General features: G+C 45.6%; 13 non-coding genes across 13 annotated transcripts; all 13 read left to right on the forward strand.

The window, feature by feature from the left end:
• Window positions 1-693: 693 nt before the first annotated feature.
• On the forward strand, window positions 694-884 carry LOC141201266 (U2 spliceosomal RNA). Its single transcript, XR_012272833.1, has one exon. It is a non-coding gene; the product is annotated as a U2 spliceosomal RNA (small nuclear RNA).
• A 1,124-nt stretch (window positions 885-2,008) lies between these two features.
• LOC141201267 (U2 spliceosomal RNA) lies at window positions 2,009-2,199 on the forward strand. Its single transcript, XR_012272834.1, has one exon. It is a non-coding gene; the product is annotated as a U2 spliceosomal RNA (small nuclear RNA).
• Window positions 2,200-3,324: 1,125 nt separating this feature from the next.
• Window positions 3,325-3,515, forward strand: LOC141201268 (U2 spliceosomal RNA). The gene has a single exon (XR_012272835.1). It is a non-coding gene; the product is annotated as a U2 spliceosomal RNA (small nuclear RNA).
• Window positions 3,516-4,636: 1,121 nt separating this feature from the next.
• LOC141200479 (U2 spliceosomal RNA) lies at window positions 4,637-4,827 on the forward strand. The gene has a single exon (XR_012272199.1). It is a non-coding gene; the product is annotated as a U2 spliceosomal RNA (small nuclear RNA).
• Window positions 4,828-5,949: 1,122 nt separating this feature from the next.
• On the forward strand, window positions 5,950-6,140 carry LOC141201270 (U2 spliceosomal RNA). The gene has a single exon (XR_012272837.1). It is a non-coding gene; the product is annotated as a U2 spliceosomal RNA (small nuclear RNA).
• Window positions 6,141-7,260: 1,120 nt separating this feature from the next.
• Window positions 7,261-7,451, forward strand: LOC141201272 (U2 spliceosomal RNA). Its single transcript, XR_012272838.1, has one exon. It is a non-coding gene; the product is annotated as a U2 spliceosomal RNA (small nuclear RNA).
• A 1,114-nt stretch (window positions 7,452-8,565) lies between these two features.
• Window positions 8,566-8,756, forward strand: LOC141201273 (U2 spliceosomal RNA). Its single transcript, XR_012272839.1, has one exon. It is a non-coding gene; the product is annotated as a U2 spliceosomal RNA (small nuclear RNA).
• Window positions 8,757-9,880: 1,124 nt separating this feature from the next.
• On the forward strand, window positions 9,881-10,071 carry LOC141201274 (U2 spliceosomal RNA). The gene has a single exon (XR_012272840.1). It is a non-coding gene; the product is annotated as a U2 spliceosomal RNA (small nuclear RNA).
• A 1,121-nt stretch (window positions 10,072-11,192) lies between these two features.
• On the forward strand, window positions 11,193-11,383 carry LOC141200480 (U2 spliceosomal RNA). Its single transcript, XR_012272200.1, has one exon. It is a non-coding gene; the product is annotated as a U2 spliceosomal RNA (small nuclear RNA).
• A 1,122-nt stretch (window positions 11,384-12,505) lies between these two features.
• On the forward strand, window positions 12,506-12,696 carry LOC141201275 (U2 spliceosomal RNA). The gene has a single exon (XR_012272841.1). It is a non-coding gene; the product is annotated as a U2 spliceosomal RNA (small nuclear RNA).
• Window positions 12,697-13,816: 1,120 nt separating this feature from the next.
• LOC141201276 (U2 spliceosomal RNA) lies at window positions 13,817-14,007 on the forward strand. The gene has a single exon (XR_012272842.1). It is a non-coding gene; the product is annotated as a U2 spliceosomal RNA (small nuclear RNA).
• Window positions 14,008-15,121: 1,114 nt separating this feature from the next.
• Window positions 15,122-15,312, forward strand: LOC141201277 (U2 spliceosomal RNA). The gene has a single exon (XR_012272843.1). It is a non-coding gene; the product is annotated as a U2 spliceosomal RNA (small nuclear RNA).
• Window positions 15,313-16,436: 1,124 nt separating this feature from the next.
• On the forward strand, window positions 16,437-16,627 carry LOC141201278 (U2 spliceosomal RNA). The gene has a single exon (XR_012272844.1). It is a non-coding gene; the product is annotated as a U2 spliceosomal RNA (small nuclear RNA).
• The last annotated feature ends 2,187 nt before the right edge of the window (window positions 16,628-18,814 follow it).

Here is an 18,814-nt window from a genome sequence, read left to right on the forward strand (position 1 = left end):
TGAGCTGGTTACTCTGCTGCGCTTAAAATTTCTTTTTTGGTTTGCTACAATGCCTTTTCTGAAACGTTGTCTCCCTCTGCTGGAACACTGACTTCTTTCATTTAATGCCTGCAGACTATAAAAGAGAAACCAACCCAAAAAGTTTGGTTGATTAGTCTGTGGCATTCTTTTAAACTGTTGCTTATGGCGGTCTCTGTGAGCTTCTCAGTGACATTCAGCCATCCAGGTATCCCGCCTGCAGTAGACGGAATGTGGCAATGGAACGCTGGCTGCGCGTGTCATAATAGGCTCTGAGCCTTTATATACCTGCGCACAGCAGCAGCCACCTTCAGTCTGCTGCTGGACAGCCAGCAGCAGCAGCAGCAGGAGAGGTAATTAATCAGCAACCCTCCTGCTAAGGGTAGACAGCTGCTCGTTCCACCCCCCCCCCCCCGCCTTTATTGGTTCTCCTCCCTTCCAACGGTGTTGAGGCGGGTGGGAACAGCCGGGGGTTGAGGGTACTGTGCTAAAAGAGGTGGAGTTATGCAGATCTAAAACGCGTGGATTGCAGCAGCAGCAAGCCGAAAAGTGCAGGCATGTGAGGGATCTAGAGGTTGACAGCATGTCTTCTTAACGGGAGTCCAGGTGGCCATCTCCACAAATGGACTTTTCAGAATCCTTGGGTGGCACCGTAGTCGGAAACCAATTCTGGTTATCGCTTCTCGGCCTTTTGGCTAAGATCAAGTGTAGTATCTGTTCTTATCAGTTTAATATCTGATACGTCCCCTATCTGGGGACCATATATTAAATGGATTTTTAGAACAGGGAGATGGAAAAAGAGCTTGCTCTGTCCACTCCACGCATTGACCTGGTATTGCAGTATCTCCAGGACCGGTGCACCCCTTCTTTAATGCAGTTTCTAAAATCAGAAAGAATTGAATTCAATGCTTTTTGTTCATTTTGCTTGTTTGTCGGATTTTGGGATGGACTCTTTGGCTTTGCTTTTCTTCTCCTCATTGGATTTTTCATGTTAAAAGTTGCAGAAGCCAGATGACAAGCTCATTTTGGTTCAACTTCAGCAACTGTGCATTGCATTGCCATGTAATGTAATGTAATGCAATGCTATCTATCTAGCTCTCCCTCTATACTTCCTTTTGGATAAACAGACATATTAGGCAAGCATTTTGGAGCTTTCACCTAAATAACTACAGGTGGTGAGATAAGCTGCACAATATAATTGACCTTTCAGTATATTGTTGCACACACACCATCTATTTAGCAAATGCCCTTGTTATCAACAGCAGCCTTTTAAACTCACCTGAGCTAACAGGTATGTGAGCTGGTTACTCTGCTGCGCTTAAAATTTCTTTTTTGGTTTGCTACAATGCCTTTTCTGAAACGTTGTCTCCCTCTGCTGGAACACTGACTTCTTTCATTTAATGCCTGCAGACTATAAAAGAGAAACCAACCCAAAAAGTTTGGTTGATTAGTCTGTGGCATTCTTTTAAACTGTTGCTTATGGCGGTCTCTGTGAGCTTCTCAGTGACATTCAGCCATCCAGGTATCCCGCCTGCAGTAGGCGGAATGTGGCAATGGAACGCTGGCTGCGCGTGTCATAATAGGCTCTGAGCCTTTATATACCTGCGCACAGCAGCAGCCACCTTCAGTCTGCTGCTGGACAGCCAGCAGCAGCAGCAGCAGCAGGAGAGGTAATTAATCAGCAACCCTCCTGCTAAGGGTAGACAGCTGCTCGTTCCACCCCCCCCCCCGCCTTAATTTGTTCTCCTCCCTTCCAACGGTGTTGAGGCGGGTGGGAACAGCCGGGGGTTGAGGGTACTGTGCTAAAAGAGGTGGAGTTATGCAGATCTAAAACGTGTGGATTGCAGCAGCAGCAAGCCGAAAAGTGCAGGCATGTGAGGGATCTAGAGGTTGACAGCATGTCTTCTTAACGGGAGTCCAGGTGGCCATCTCCACAAATGGACTTTTCAGAATCCTTGGGTGGCACCGTAGTCGGAAACCAATTCTGGTTATCGCTTCTCGGCCTTTTGGCTAAGATCAAGTGTAGTATCTGTTCTTATCAGTTTAATATCTGATACGTCCCCTATCTGGGGACCATATATTAAATGGATTTTTAGAACAGGGAGATGGAAAAAGAGCTTGCTCTGTCCACTCCACGCATTGACCTGGTATTGCAGTATCTCCAGGACCGGTGCACCCCTTCTTTAATGCAGTTTCTAAAATCAGAAAGAATTGAATTCAATGCTTTTTGTTCATTTTGCTTGTTTGTCGGATTTTGGGATGGACTCTTTGGCTTTGCTTTTCTTCTCCTCATTGGATTTTTCATGTTAAAAGTTGCAGAAGCCAGATGACAAGCTCATTTTGGTTCAACTTCAGCAACTGTGCATTGCATTGCCATGTAATGTAATGTAATGCAATGCTATCTATCTAGCTCTCCCTCTATACTTCCTTTTGGATAAACAGACATATTAGGCAAGCATTTTGGAGCTTTCACCTAAATAACTACAGGTGGTGAGATAAGCTGCACAATATAATTGACCTTTCAGTATATTGTTGCACACACACCATCTATTTAGCAAATGCCCTTGTTATCAACAGCAGCCTTTTAAACTCACCTGAGCTAACAGGTATGTGAGCTGGTTACTCTGCTGCGCTTAAAATTTCTTTTTTGGTTTGCTACAATGCCTTTTCTGAAACGTTGTCTCCCTCTGCTGGAACACTGACTTCTTTCATTTAATGCCTGCAGACTATAAAAGAGAAACCAACCCAAAAAGTTTGGTTGATTAGTCTGTGGCATTCTTTTAAACTGTTGCTTATGGCGGTCTCTGTGAGCTTCTCAGTGACATTCAGCCATCCAGGTATCCCGCCTGCAGTAGGCGGAATGTGGCAATGGAACGCTGGCTGCGCGTGTCATAATAGGCTCTGAGCCTTTATATACCTGCGCACAGCAGCAGCCACCTTCAGTCTGCTGCTGGACAGCCAGCAGCAGCAGCAGCAGCAGGAGAGGTAATTAATCAGCAACCCTCCTGCTAAGGGTAGACAGCTGCTCGTTCCACCCCCCCCCCCCGCCTTAATTTGTTCTCCTCCCTTCCAACGGTGTTGAGGCGGGTGGGAACAGCCGGGGGTTGAGGGTACTGTGCTAAAAGAGGTGGAGTTATGCAGATCTAAAACGCGTGGATTGCAGCAGCAGCAAGCCGAAAAGTGCAGGCATGTGAGGGATCTAGAGGTTGACAGCATGTCTTCTTAACGGGAGTCCAGGTGGCCATCTCCACAAATGGACTTTTCAGAATCCTTGGGTGGCACCGTAGTCGTAAACCAATTCTGGTTATCGCTTCTCGGCCTTTTGGCTAAGATCAAGTGTAGTATCTGTTCTTATCAGTTTAATATCTGATACGTCCCCTATCTGGGGACCATATATTAAATGGATTTTTAGAACAGGGAGATGGAAAAAGAGCTTGCTCTGTCCACTCCACGCATTGACCTGGTATTGCAGTATCTCCAGGACCGGTGCACCCCTTCTTTAATGCAGTTTCTAAAATCAGAAAGAATTGAATTCAATGCTTTTTGTTCATTTTGCTTGTTTGTCGGATTTTGGGATGGACTCTTTGGCTTTGCTTTTCTTCTCCTCATTGGATTTTTCATGTTAAAAGTTGCAGAAGCCAGATGACAAGCTCATTTTGGTTCAACTTCAGCAACTGTGCATTGCATTGCCATGTAATGTAATGTAATGCAATGCTATCTATCTAGCTCTCCCTCTATACTTCCTTTTGGATAAACAGACATATTAGGCAAGCATTTTGGAGCTTTCACCTAAATAACTACAGGTGGTGAGATAAGCTGCACAATATAATTGACCTTTCAGTATATTGTTGCACACACACCATCTATTTAGCAAATGCCCTTGTTATCAACAGCAGCCTTTTAAACTCACCTGAGCTAACAGGTATGTGAGCTGGTTACTCTGCTGCGCTTAAAATTTCTTTTTTGGTTTGCTACAATGCCTTTTCTGAAACGTTGTCTCCCTCTGCTGGAACACTGACTTCTTTCATTTAATGCCTGCAGACTATAAAAGAGAAACCAACCCAAAAAGTTTGGTTGATTAGTCTGTGGCATTCTTTTAAACTGTTGCTTATGGCGGTCTCTGTGAGCTTCTCAGTGACATTCAGCCATCCAGGTATCCCGCCTGCAGTAGACGGAATGTGGCAATGGAACGCTGGCTGCGCGTGTCATAATAGGCTCTGAGCCTTTATATACCTGCGCACAGCAGCAGCCACCTTCAGTCTGCTGCTGGACAGCCAGCAGCAGCAGCAGCAGGAGAGGTAATTAATCAGCAACCCTCCTGCTAAGGGTAGACAGCTGCTCGTTCCACCCCCCCCCCCGCCTTAATTGGTTCTCCTCCCTTCCAACGGTGTTGAGGCGGGTGGGAACAGCCGGGGGTTGAGGGTACTGTGCTAAAAGAGGTGGATTTATGCAGATCTAAAACGCGTGGATTGCAGCAGCAGCAAGCCGAAAAGTGCAGGCATGTGAGGGATCTAGAGGTTGACAGCATGTCTTCTTAACGGGAGTCCAGGTGGCCATCTCCACAAATGGACTTTTCAGAATCCTTGGGTGGCACCGTAGTCGGAAACCAATTCTGGTTATCGCTTCTCGGCCTTTAGGCTAAGATCAAGTGTAGTATCTGTTCTTATCAGTTTAATATCTGATACGTCCCCTATCTGGGGACCATATATTAAATGGATTTTTAGAACAGGGAGATGGAAAAAGAGCTTGCTCTGTCCACTCCACGCATTGACCTGGTATTGCAGTATCTCCAGGACCGGTGCACCCCTTCTTTAATGCAGTTTCTAAAATCAGAAAGAATTGAATTCAATGCTTTTTGTTCATTTTGCTTGTTTGTCGGATTTTGGGATGGACTCTTTGGCTTTGCTTTTCTTCTCCTCATTGGATTTTTCATGTTAAAAGTTGCAGAAGCCAGATGACAAGCTCATTTTGGTTCAACTTCAGCAACTGTGCATTGCATTGCCATGTAATGTAATGTAATGCAATGCTATCTATCTAGCTCTCCCTCTATACTTCCTTTTGGATAAACAGACATATTAGGCAAGCATTTTGGAGCTTTCACCTAAATAACTACAGGTGGTGAGATAAGCTGCACAATATAATTGACCTTTCAGTATATTGTTGCACACACACCATCTATTTAGCAAATGCCCTTGTTATCAACAGCAGCCTTTTAAACTCACCTGAGCTAACAGGTATGTGAGCTGGTTACTCTGCTGCGCTTAAAATTTCTTTTTTGGTTTGCTACAATGCCTTTTCTGAAACGTTGTCTCCCTCTGCTGGAACACTGACTTCTTTCATTTAATGCCTGCAGACTATAAAAGAGAAACCAACCCAAAAAGTTTGGTTGATTAGTCTGTGGCATTCTTTTAAACTGTTGCTTATGGCGGTCTCTGTGAGCTTCTCAGTGACATTCAGCCATCCAGGTATCCCGCCTGCAGTAGACGGAATGTGGCAATGGAACGCTGGCTGCGCGTGTCATAATAGGCTCTGAGCCTTTATATACCTGCGCACAGCAGCAGCCACCTTCAGTCTGCTGCTGGACAGCCAGCAGCAGCAGCAGCAGGAGAGGTAATTAATCAGCAACCCTCCTGCTAAGGGTAGACAGCTGCTCGTTCCACCCCCCCCCCCCGCCTTAATTGGTTCTCCTCCCTTCCGACGGTGTTGAGGCGGGTGGGAACAGCCGGGGGTTGAGGGTACTGTGCTAAAAGAGGTGGAGTTATGCAGATCTAAAACGCGTGGATTGCAGCAGCAGCAAGCCGAAAAGTGCAGGCATGTGAGGGATCTAGAGGTTGACAGCATGTCTTCTTAACGGGAGTCCAGGTGGCCATCTCCACAAATGGACTTTTCAGAATCCTTGGGTGGCACCGTAGTCAGAAACCAATTCTGGTTATCGCTTCTCGGCCTTTTGGCTAAGATCAAGTGTAGTATCTGTTCTTATCAGTTTAATATCTGATACGTCCCCTATCTGGGGACCATATATTAAATGGATTTTTAGAACAGGGAGATGGAAAAAGAGCTTGCTCTGTCCACTCCACGCATTGACCTGGTATTGCAGTATCTCCAGGACCGGTGCACCCCTTCTTTAATGCAGTTTCTAAAATCAGAAAGAATTGAATTCAATGCTTTTTGTTCATTTTGCTTGTTTGTCGGATTTTGGGATGGACTCTTTGGCTTTGCTTTTCTTCTCCTCACTGGATTTTTCATGTTAAAAGTTGCAGAAGCCAGATGACAAGCTCATTTTGGTTCAACTTCAGCAACTGTGCATTGCATTGCCATGTAATGTAATGTAATGCAATGCTATCTATCTAGCTCTCCCTCTATACTTCCTTTTGGATAAACAGACATATTAGGCAAGCATTTTGGAGCTTTCACCTAAATAACTACAGGTGGTGAGATAAGCTGCACAATATAATTGACCTTTCAGTATATTGTTGCACACACACCATCTATTTAGCAAATGCCCTTGTTATCAACAGCAGCCTTTTAAACTCACCTGAGCTAACAGGTATGTGAGCTGGTTACTCTGCTGCGCTTAAAATTTCTTTTTTGGTTTGCTACAATGCCTTTTCTGAAACGTTGTCTCCCTCTGCTGGAACACTGACTTCTTTCATTTAATGCCTGCAGACTATAAAAGAGAAACCAACCCAAAAAGTTTGGTTGATTAGTCTGTGGCATTCTTTTAAACTGTTGCTTATGGCGGTCTCTGTGAGCTTCTCAGTGACATTCAGCCATCCAGGTATCCCGCCTGCAGTAGACGGAATGTGGCAATGGAACGCTGGCTGCGCGTGTCATAATAGGCTCTGAGCCTTTATATACCTGCGCACAGCAGCAGCCACCTTCAGTCTGCTGCTGGACAGCCAGCAGCAGCAGCAGCAGGAGAGGTAATTAATCAGCAACCCTCCTGCTAAGGGTAGACAGCTGCTCGTTCCACCCCCCCCCCGCCTTAATTGGTTCTCCTCCCTTCCAACGGTGTTGAGGCGGGTGGGAACAGCCGGGGGTTGAGGGTACTGTGCTAAAAGAGGTGGAGTTATGCAGATCTAAAACACGTGGATTGCAGCAGCAGCAAGCCGAAAAGTGCAGGCATGTGAGGGATCTAGAGGTTGACAGCATGTCTTCTTAACGGGAGTCCAGGTGGCCATCTCCACAAATGGACTTTTCAGAATCCTTGGGTGGCACCGTAGTCGGAAACCAATTCTGGTTATCGCTTCTCGGCCTTTTGGCTAAGATCAAGTGTAGTATCTGTTCTTATCAGTTTAATATCTGATACGTCCCCTATCTGGGGACCATATATTAAATGGATTTTTAGAACAGGGAGATGGAAAAAGAGCTTGCTCTGTCCACTCCACGCATTGACCTGGTATTGCAGTATCTCCAGGACCGGTGCACCCCTTCTTTAATGCAGTTTCTAAAATCAGAAAGAATTGAATTCAATGATTTTTGTTCATTTTGCTTGTTTGTCGGATTTTGGGATGGACTCTTTGGCTTTGCTTTTCTTCTCCTCATTGGATTTTTCATGTTAAAAGTTGCAGAAGCCAGATGACAAGCTCATTTTGGTTCAACTTCAGCAACTGTGCATTGCATTGCCATGTAATGTAATGTAATGCAATGCTATCTATCTAGCTCTCCCTCTATACTTCCTTTTGGATAAACAGACATATTAGGCAAGCATTTTGGAGCTTTCACCTAAATAACTACAGGTGGTGAGATAAGCTGCACAATATAATTGACCTTTCAGTATATTGTTGCACACACACCATCTATTTAGCAAATGCCCTTGTTATCAACAGCAGCCTTTTAAACTCACCTGAGCTAACAGGTATGTGAGCTGGTTACTCTGCTGCGCTTAAAATTTCTTTTTTGGTTTGCTACAATGCCTTTTCTGAAACGTTGTCTCCCTCTGCTGGAACACTGACTTCTTTCATTTAATGCCTGCAGACTATAAAAGAGAAACCAACCCAAAAAGTTTGGTTGATTAGTCTGTGGCATTCTTTTAAACTGTTGCTTATGGCGGTCTCTGTGAGCTTCTCAGTGACATTGAGCCATCCAGGTATCCCGCCTGCAGTAGACGGAATGTGGCAATGGAACGCTGGCTGCGCGTGTCATAATAGGCTCTGAGCCTTTATATACCTGCGCACAGCAGCAGCCACCTTCAGTCTGCTGCTGGACAGCCAGCAGCAGCAGGAGAGGTAATTAATCAGCAACCCTCCTGCTAAGGGTAGACAGCTGCTCGTTCCACCCCCCCCCCGCCTTAATTGGTTCTCCTCCCTTCCAACGGTGTTGAGGCGGGTGGGAACAGCTGGGGGTTGAGGGTACTGTGCTAAAAGAGGTGGAGTTATGCAGATCTAAAACGCGTGGATTGCAGCAGCAGCAAGCCGAAAAGTGCAGGCATGTGAGGGATCTAGAGGTTGACAGCATGTCTTCTTAACGGGAGTCCAGGTGGCCATCTCCACAAATGGACTTTTCAGAATCCTTGGGTGGCACCGTAGTCGGAAACCAATTCTGGTTATCGCTTCTCGGCCTTTTGGCTAAGATCAAGTGTAGTATCTGTTCTTATCAGTTTAATATCTGATACGTCCCCTATCTGGGGACCATATATTAAATGGATTTTTAGAACAGGGAGATGGAAAAAGAGCTTGCTCTGTCCACTCCACGCATTGACCTGGTATTGCAGTATCTCCAGGACCGGTGCACCCCTTCTTTAATGCAGTTTCTAAAATCAGAAAGAATTGAATTCAATGCTTTTTGTTCATTTTGCTTGTTTGTCGGATTTTGGGATGGACTCTTTGGCTTTGCTTTTCTTCTCCTCATTGGATTTTTCATGTTAAAAGTTGCAGAAGCCAGATGACAAGCTCATTTTGGTTCAACTTCAGCAACTGTGCATTGCATTGCCATGTAATGTAATGTAATGCAATGCTATCTATCTAGCTCTCCCTCTATACTTCCTTTTGGATAAATAGACATATTAGGCAAGCATTTTGGAGCTTTCACCTAAATAACTACAGGTGGTGAGATAAGCTGCACAATATAATTGACCTTTCAGTATATTGTTGCACACACACCATCTATTTAGCAAATGCCCTTGTTATCAACAGCAGCCTTTTAAACTCACCTGAGCTAACAGGTATGTGAGCTGGTTACTCTGCTGCGCTTAAAATTTCTTTTTTGGTTTGCTACAATGCCTTTTCTGAAACGTTGTCTCCCTCTGCTGGAACACTGACTTCTTTCATTTAATGCCTGCAGACTATAAAAGAGAAACCAACCCAAAAAGTTTGGTTGATTAGTCTGTGGCATTCTTTTAAACTGTTGCTTATGGCGGTCTCTGTGAGCTTCTCAGTGACATTCAGCCATCCAGGTATCCCGCCTGCAGTAGACGGAATGTGGCAATGGAACGCTGGCTGCGCGTGTCATAATAGGCTCTGAGCCTTTATATACCTGCGCACAGCAGCAGCCACCTTCAGTCTGCTGCTGGACAGCCAGCAGCAGCAGCAGCAGGAGAGGTAATTAATCAGCAACCCTCCTGCTAAGGGTAGACAGCTGCTCGTTCCACCCCCACCCCCCCCGCCTTAATTGGTTCTCCTCCCTTCCAACGGTGTTGAGGCGGGTGGGAACAGCCGGGGGTTGAGGGTACTGTGCTAAAAGAGGTGGAGTTATGCAGATCTAAAACGCGTGGATTGCAGCAGCAGCAAGCCGAAAAGTGCAGGCATGTGACTGATCTAGAGGTTGACAGCATGTCTTCTTAACGGGAGTCCAGGTGGCCATCTCCACAAATGGACTTTTCAGAATCCTTGGGTGGCACCGTAGTCGGAAACCAATTCTGGTTATCGCTTCTCGGCCTTTTGGCTAAGATCAAGTGTAGTATCTGTTCTTATCAGTTTAATATCTGATACGTCCCCTATCTGGGGACCATATATTAAATGGATTTTTAGAACAGGGAGATGGAAAAAGAGCTTGCTCTGTCCACTCCACGCATTGACCTGGTATTGCAGTATCTCCAGGACCGGTGCACCCCTTCTTTAATGCAGTTTCTAAAATCAGAAAGAATTGAATTCAATGCTTTTTGTTCATTTTGCTTGTTTGTCGGATTTTGGGATGGACTCTTTGGCTTTGCTTTTCTTCTCCTCATTGGATTTTTCATGTTAAAAGTTGCAGAAGCCAGATGACAAGCTCATTTTGGTTCAACTTCAGCAACTGTGCATTGCATTGCCATGTAATGTAATGTAATGCAATGCTATCTATCTAGCTCTCCCTCTATACTTCCTTTTGGATAAACAGACATATTAGGCAAGCATTTTGGAGCTTTCACCTAAATAACTACAGGTGGTGAGATAAGCTGCACAATATAATTGACCTTTCAGTATATTGTTGCACACACACCATCTATTTAGCAAATGCCCTTGTTATCAACAGCAGCCTTTTAAACTCACCTGAGCTAACAGGTATGTGAGCTGGTTACTCTGCTGCGCTTAAAATTTCTTTTTTGGTTTGCTACAATGCCTTTTCTGAAACGTTGTCTCCCTCTGCTGGAACACTGACTTCTTTCATTTAATGCCTGCAGACTATAAAAGAGAAACCAACCCAAAAAGTTTGGTTGATTAGTCTGTGGCATTCTTTTAAACTGTTGCTTATGGCGGTCTCTGTGAGCTTCTCAGTGACATTCAGCCATCCAGGTATCCCGCCTGCAGTAGACGGAATGTGGCAATGGAACGCTGGCTGCGCGTGTCATAATAGGCTCTGAGCCTTTATATACCTGCGCACAGCAGCAGCCACCTTCAGTCTGCTGCTGGACAGCCAGCAGCAGCAGCAGCAGGAGAGGTAATTAATCAGCAACCCTCCTGCTAAGGGTAGACAGCTGCTCGTTCCACCCCCCCCCCCGCCTTAATTGGTTCTCCTCCCTTCCAACGGTGTTGAGGCGGGTGGGAACAGCCGGGGGTTGAGGGTACTGTGCTAAAAGAGGTGGATTTATGCAGATCTAAAACGCGTGGATTGCAGCAGCAGCAAGCCGAAAAGTGCAGGCATGTGAGGGATCTAGAGGTTGACAGCATGTCTTCTTAACGGGAGTCCAGGTGGCCATCTCCACAAATGGACTTTTCAGAATCCTTGGGTGGCACCGTAGTCGGAAACCAATTCTGGTTATCGCTTCTCGGCCTTTAGGCTAAGATCAAGTGTAGTATCTGTTCTTATCAGTTTAATATCTGATACGTCCCCTATCTGGGGACCATATATTAAATGGATTTTTAGAACAGGGAGATGGAAAAAGAGCTTGCTCTGTCCACTCCACGCATTGACCTGGTATTGCAGTATCTCCAGGACCGGTGCACCCCTTCTTTAATGCAGTTTCTAAAATCAGAAAGAATTGAATTCAATGCTTTTTGTTCATTTTGCTTGTTTGTCGGATTTTGGGATGGACTCTTTGGCTTTGCTTTTCTTCTCCTCATTGGATTTTTCATGTTAAAAGTTGCAGAAGCCAGATGACAAGCTCATTTTGGTTCAACTTCAGCAACTGTGCATTGCATTGCCATGTAATGTAATGTAATGCAATGCTATCTATCTAGCTCTCCCTCTATACTTCCTTTTGGATAAACAGACATATTAGGCAAGCATTTTGGAGCTTTCACCTAAATAACTACAGGTGGTGAGATAAGCTGCACAATATAATTGACCTTTCAGTATATTGTTGCACACACACCATCTATTTAGCAAATGCCCTTGTTATCAACAGCAGCCTTTTAAACTCACCTGAGCTAACAGGTATGTGAGCTGGTTACTCTGCTGCGCTTAAAATTTCTTTTTTGGTTTGCTACAATGCCTTTTCTGAAACGTTGTCTCCCTCTGCTGGAACACTGACTTCTTTCATTTAATGCCTGCAGACTATAAAAGAGAAACCAACCCAAAAAGTTTGGTTGATTAGTCTGTGGCATTCTTTTAAACTGTTGCTTATGGCGGTCTCTGTGAGCTTCTCAGTGACATTCAGCCATCCAGGTATCCCGCCTGCAGTAGACGGAATGTGGCAATGGAACGCTGGCTGCGCGTGTCATAATAGGCTCTGAGCCTTTATATACCTGCGCACAGCAGCAGCCACCTTCAGTCTGCTGCTGGACAGCCAGCAGCAGCAGCAGCAGGAGAGGTAATTAATCAGCAACCCTCCTGCTAAGGGTAGACAGCTGCTCGTTCCACCCCCCCCCCCCGCCTTAATTGGTTCTCCTCCCTTCCGACGGTGTTGAGGCGGGTGGGAACAGCCGGGGGTTGAGGGTACTGTGCTAAAAGAGGTGGAGTTATGCAGATCTAAAACGCGTGGATTGCAGCAGCAGCAAGCCGAAAAGTGCAGGCATGTGAGGGATCTAGAGGTTGACAGCATGTCTTCTTAACGGGAGTCCAGGTGGCCATCTCCACAAATGGACTTTTCAGAATCCTTGGGTGGCACCGTAGTCAGAAACCAATTCTGGTTATCGCTTCTCGGCCTTTTGGCTAAGATCAAGTGTAGTATCTGTTCTTATCAGTTTAATATCTGATACGTCCCCTATCTGGGGACCATATATTAAATGGATTTTTAGAACAGGGAGATGGAAAAAGAGCTTGCTCTGTCCACTCCACGCATTGACCTGGTATTGCAGTATCTCCAGGACCGGTGCACCCCTTCTTTAATGCAGTTTCTAAAATCAGAAAGAATTGAATTCAATGCTTTTTGTTCATTTTGCTTGTTTGTCGGATTTTGGGATGGACTCTTTGGCTTTGCTTTTCTTCTCCTCACTGGATTTTTCATGTTAAAAGTTGCAGAAGCCAGATGACAAGCTCATTTTGGTTCAACTTCAGCAACTGTGCATTGCATTGCCATGTAATGTAATGTAATGCAATGCTATCTATCTAGCTCTCCCTCTATACTTCCTTTTGGATAAACAGACATATTAGGCAAGCATTTTGGAGCTTTCACCTAAATAACTACAGGTGGTGAGATAAGCTGCACAATATAATTGACCTTTCAGTATATTGTTGCACACACACCATCTATTTAGCAAATGCCCTTGTTATCAACAGCAGCCTTTTAAACTCACCTGAGCTAACAGGTATGTGAGCTGGTTACTCTGCTGCGCTTAAAATTTCTTTTTTGGTTTGCTACAATGCCTTTTCTGAAACGTTGTCTCCCTCTGCTGGAACACTGACTTCTTTCATTTAATGCCTGCAGACTATAAAAGAGAAACCAACCCAAAAAGTTTGGTTGATTAGTCTGTGGCATTCTTTTAAACTGTTGCTTATGGCGGTCTCTGTGAGCTTCTCAGTGACATTCAGCCATCCAGGTATCCCGCCTGCAGTAGACGGAATGTGGCAATGGAACGCTGGCTGCGCGTGTCATAATAGGCTCTGAGCCTTTATATACCTGCGCACAGCAGCAGCCACCTTCAGTCTGCTGCTGGACAGCCAGCAGCAGCAGCAGCAGGAGAGGTAATTAATCAGCAACCCTCCTGCTAAGGGTAGACAGCTGCTCGTTCCACCCCCCCCCCGCCTTAATTGGTTCTCCTCCCTTCCAACGGTGTTGAGGCGGGTGGGAACAGCCGGGGGTTGAGGGTACTGTGCTAAAAGAGGTGGAGTTATGCAGATCTAAAACACGTGGATTGCAGCAGCAGCAAGCCGAAAAGTGCAGGCATGTGAGGGATCTAGAGGTTGACAGCATGTCTTCTTAACGGGAGTCCAGGTGGCCATCTCCACAAATGGACTTTTCAGAATCCTTGGGTGGCACCGTAGTCGGAAACCAATTCTGGTTATCGCTTCTCGGCCTTTTGGCTAAGATCAAGTGTAGTATCTGTTCTTATCAGTTTAATATCTGATACGTCCCCTATCTGGGGACCATATATTAAATGGATTTTTAGAACAGGGAGATGGAAAAAGAGCTTGCTCTGTCCACTCCACGCATTGACCTGGTATTGCAGTATCTCCAGGACCGGTGCACCCCTTCTTTAATGCAGTTTCTAAAATCAGAAAGAATTGAATTCAATGATTTTTGTTCATTTTGCTTGTTTGTCGGATTTTGGGATGGACTCTTTGGCTTTGCTTTTCTTCTCCTCATTGGATTTTTCATGTTAAAAGTTGCAGAAGCCAGATGACAAGCTCATTTTGGTTCAACTTCAGCAACTGTGCATTGCATTGCCATGTAATGTAATGTAATGCAATGCTATCTATCTAGCTCTCCCTCTATACTTCCTTTTGGATAAACAGACATATTAGGCAAGCATTTTGGAGCTTTCACCTAAATAACTACAGGTGGTGAGATAAGCTGCACAATATAATTGACCTTTCAGTATATTGTTGCACACACACCATCTATTTAGCAAATGCCCTTGTTATCAACAGCAGCCTTTTAAACTCACCTGAGCTAACAGGTATGTGAGCTGGTTACTCTGCTGCGCTTAAAATTTCTTTTTTGGTTTGCTACAATGCCTTTTCTGAAACGTTGTCTCCCTCTGCTGGAACACTGACTTCTTTCATTTAATGCCTGCAGACTATAAAAGAGAAACCAACCCAAAAAGTTTGGTTGATTAGTCTGTGGCATTCTTTTAAACTGTTGCTTATGGCGGTCTCTGTGAGCTTCTCAGTGACATTGAGCCATCCAGGTATCCCGCCTGCAGTAGACGGAATGTGGCAATGGAACGCTGGCTGCGCGTGTCATAATAGGCTCTGAGCCTTTATATACCTGCGCACAGCAGCAGCCACCTTCAGTCTGCTGCTGGACAGCCAGCAGCAGCAGGAGAGGTAATTAATCAGCAACCCTCCTGCTAAGGGTAGACAGCTGCTCGTTCCACCCCCCCCCCGCCTTAATTGGTTCTCCTCCCTTCCAACGGTGTTGAGGCGGGTGGGAACAGCTGGGGGTTGAGGGTACTGTGCTAAAAGAGGTGGAGTTATGCAGATCTAAAACGCGTGGATTGCAGCAGCAGCAAGCCGAAAAGTGCAGGCATGTGAGGGATCTAGAGGTTGACAGCATGTCTTCTTAACGGGAGTCCAGGTGGCCATCTCCACAAATGGACTTTTCAGAATCCTTGGGTGGCACCGTAGTCGGAAACCAATTCTGGTTATCGCTTCTCGGCCTTTTGGCTAAGATCAAGTGTAGTATCTGTTCTTATCAGTTTAATATCTGATACGTCCCCTATCTGGGGACCATATATTAAATGGATTTTTAGAACAGGGAGATGGAAAAAGAGCTTGCTCTGTCCACTCCACGCATTGACCTGGTATTGCAGTATCTCCAGGACCGGTGCACCCCTTCTTTAATGCAGTTTCTAAAATCAGAAAGAATTGAATTCAATGCTTTTTGTTCATTTTGCTTGTTTGTCGGATTTTGGGATGGACTCTTTGGCTTTGCTTTTCTTCTCCTCATTGGATTTTTCATGTTAAAAGTTGCAGAAGCCAGATGACAAGCTCATTTTGGTTCAACTTCAGCAACTGTGCATTGCATTGCCATGTAATGTAATGTAATGCAATGCTATCTATCTAGCTCTCCCTCTATACTTCCTTTTGGATAAATAGACATATTAGGCAAGCATTTTGGAGCTTTCACCTAAATAACTACAGGTGGTGAGATAAGCTGCACAATATAATTGACCTTTCAGTATATTGTTGCACACACACCATCTATTTAGCAAATGCCCTTGTTATCAACAGCAGCCTTTTAAACTCACCTGAGCTAACAGGTATGTGAGCTGGTTACTCTGCTGCGCTTAAAATTTCTTTTTTGGTTTGCTACAATGCCTTTTCTGAAACGTTGTCTCCCTCTGCTGGAACACTGACTTCTTTCATTTAATGCCTGCAGACTATAAAAGAGAAACCAACCCAAAAAGTTTGGTTGATTAGTCTGTGGCATTCTTTTAAACTGTTGCTTATGGCGGTCTCTGTGAGCTTCTCAGTGACATTCAGCCATCCAGGTATCCCGCCTGCAGTAGACGGAATGTGGCAATGGAACGCTGGCTGCGCGTGTCATAATAGGCTCTGAGCCTTTATATACCTGCGCACAGCAGCAGCCACCTTCAGTCTGCTGCTGGACAGCCAGCAGCAGCAGCAGCAGGAGAGGTAATTAATCAGCAACCCTCCTGCTAAGGGTAGACAGCTGCTCGTTCCACCCCCACCCCCCCCGCCTTAATTGGTTCTCCTCCCTTCCAACGGTGTTGAGGCGGGTGGGAACAGCCGGGGGTTGAGGGTACTGTGCTAAAAGAGGTGGAGTTATGCAGATCTAAAACGCGTGGATTGCAGCAGCAGCAAGCCGAAAAGTGCAGGCATGTGACTGATCTAGAGGTTGACAGCATGTCTTCTTAACGGGAGTCCAGGTGGCCATCTCCACAAATGGACTTTTCAGAATCCTTGGGTGGCACCGTAGTCGGAAACCAATTCTGGTTATCGCTTCTCGGCCTTTTGGCTAAGATCAAGTGTAGTATCTGTTCTTATCAGTTTAATATCTGATACGTCCCCTATCTGGGGACCATATATTAAATGGATTTTTAGAACAGGGAGATGGAAAAAGAGCTTGCTCTGTCCACTCCACGCATTGACCTGGTATTGCAGTATCTCCAGGACCGGTGCACCCCTTCTTTAATGCAGTTTCTAAAATCAGAAAGAATTGAATTCAATGCTTTTTGTTCATTTTGCTTGTTTGTCGGATTTTGGGATGGACTCTTTGGCTTTGCTTTTCTTCTCCTCATTGGATTTTTCATGTTAAAAGTTGCAGAAGCCAGATGACAAGCTCATTTTGGTTCAACTTCAGCAACTGTGCATTGCATTGCCATGTAATGTAATGTAATGCAATGCTATCTATCTAGCTCTCCCTCTATACTTCCTTTTGGATAAACAGACATATTAGGCAAGCATTTTGGAGCTTTCACCTAAATAACTACAGGTGGTGAGATAAGCTGCACAATATAATTGACCTTTCAGTATATTGTTGCACACACACCATCTATTTAGCAAATGCCCTTGTTATCAACAGCAGCCTTTTAAACTCACCTGAGCTAACAGGTATGTGAGCTGGTTACTCTGCTGCGCTTAAAATTTCTTTTTTGGTTTGCTACAATGCCTTTTCTGAAACGTTGTCTCCCTCTGCTGGAACACTGACTTCTTTCATTTAATGCCTGCAGACTATAAAAGAGAAACCAACCCAAAAAGTTTGGTTGATTAGTCTGTGGCATTCTTTTAAACTGTTGCTTATGGCGGTCTCTGTGAGCTTCTCAGTGACATTCAGCCATCCAGGTATCCCGCCTGCAGTAGACGGAATGTGGCAATGGAACGCTGGCTGCGCGTGTCATAATAGGCTCTGAGCCTTTATATACCTGCGCACAGCAGCAGCCACCTTCAGTCTGCTGCTGGACAGCCAGCAGCAGCAGCAGCAGGAGAGGTAATTAATCAGCAACCCTCCTGCTAAGGGTAGACAGCTGCTCGTTCCACCCCCCCCCCCCCCCGCCTTAATTGGTTCTCCTCCCTTCCAACGGTGTTGAGGCGGGTGGGAACAGCCGGGGGTTGAGGGTACTGTGCTAAAAGAGGTGGAGTTATGCAGATCTAAAACGCGTGGATTGCAGCAGCAGCAAGCCGAAAAGTGCAGGCATGTGAGGGATCTAGAGGTTGACAGCATGTCTTCTTAACGGGAGTCCAGGTGGCCATCTCCACAAATGGACTTTTCAGAATCCTTGGGTGGCACCGTAGTCGGAAACCAATTCTGGTTATCGCTTCTCGGCCTTTTGGCTCAGATCAAGTGTCTGGACATCAGGTTCCTTGAGTGCTAGCCCTCGGCCTTCCAGCATCGCCACTCCGGTGGCTTAAGCTGGATGCTGCTATAGGGGGAGAGTGAGGAGGAAACGGGAAGGCGATTTCCGTGGCTGACTATGGGAGTCAAGCTGAAATTTGCTGGGACCGGGGACCCCCGGGTCAAGAATGGATTTCGCATTGAGATTTCCGAGGAGAAGAAGGGACATTTTTCCATGTCCTACCTGGTGAATGCCATCTTCTATGAAGCATTGAAGATTAAGAAGTCGGACATTCTTTGCCTGCAGGAATTTAGAAGTCATGGAAGGTATGTGCTTGTTCTTTCTACTATGGCTGCTTGCCAAAATCTTTATAGAACCTTGAAAGGCCATACTGAGAACTCCCTCCTAGATGGACTCACTTTTACTGTCCTCTATTCAAATGGGGATGTTCCTGTTGTTGTGTTTATGCACAATCCCTTTATCCCCCAGGAGGACATTACTGTATTCTTGAGGAGGCATTGTACTTATGTGCATTTTTCCCACAAGATCTCGAATGAAGAAGGCTTGTGGACTGGCAAATACAAGTACTTTGTTCGTTTTGCTACAGACCCCGAGGGGCCAGGGGGCATACATTATCCTCCTATGAGTTTCTCTATTGGGAGAGACACTGGTTTCTTGTACTTTCCTGATGCTCCTTTTTTCTGCAGAAGATGTAACAAGTATGGTCATGTCCAGGAGTCCTGCAGGTATCCTCCAACCTGCAGGAGGTGTAACACGTCTGGTCATATGGCGAAAGACTGCAAGAACCAGGTAAAGTGTGATGCTTGTGGTGAGGAGGGGCATGTTCTTAGGCAGTGTCAAGCTAGAACCACTCCTAAGTCTTTTGCTCAAGTGGTCGCGGAGGGGCCTGCTGTTCCTTCGACTTCTACTAGGGTTCCACAAGGTCCCCTTCCGGATGTCGGGGAGGCAACTGCTCCCCAAGAGGAAGAGGATGGCACTCAGATGGACGACATATTTGAAGATGCCCAGCTTCAGCCTCC

The sequence above is a fragment of the Phyllobates terribilis genome, unplaced genomic scaffold, assembly GCF_046119375.1.
Source record: "Phyllobates terribilis strain yellow unplaced genomic scaffold, ASM4611937v1 Scaffold_108__1_contigs__length_5656254, whole genome shotgun sequence".
Classification (NCBI taxonomy): Eukaryota; Metazoa; Chordata; class Amphibia; order Anura; family Dendrobatidae; genus Phyllobates; species Phyllobates terribilis.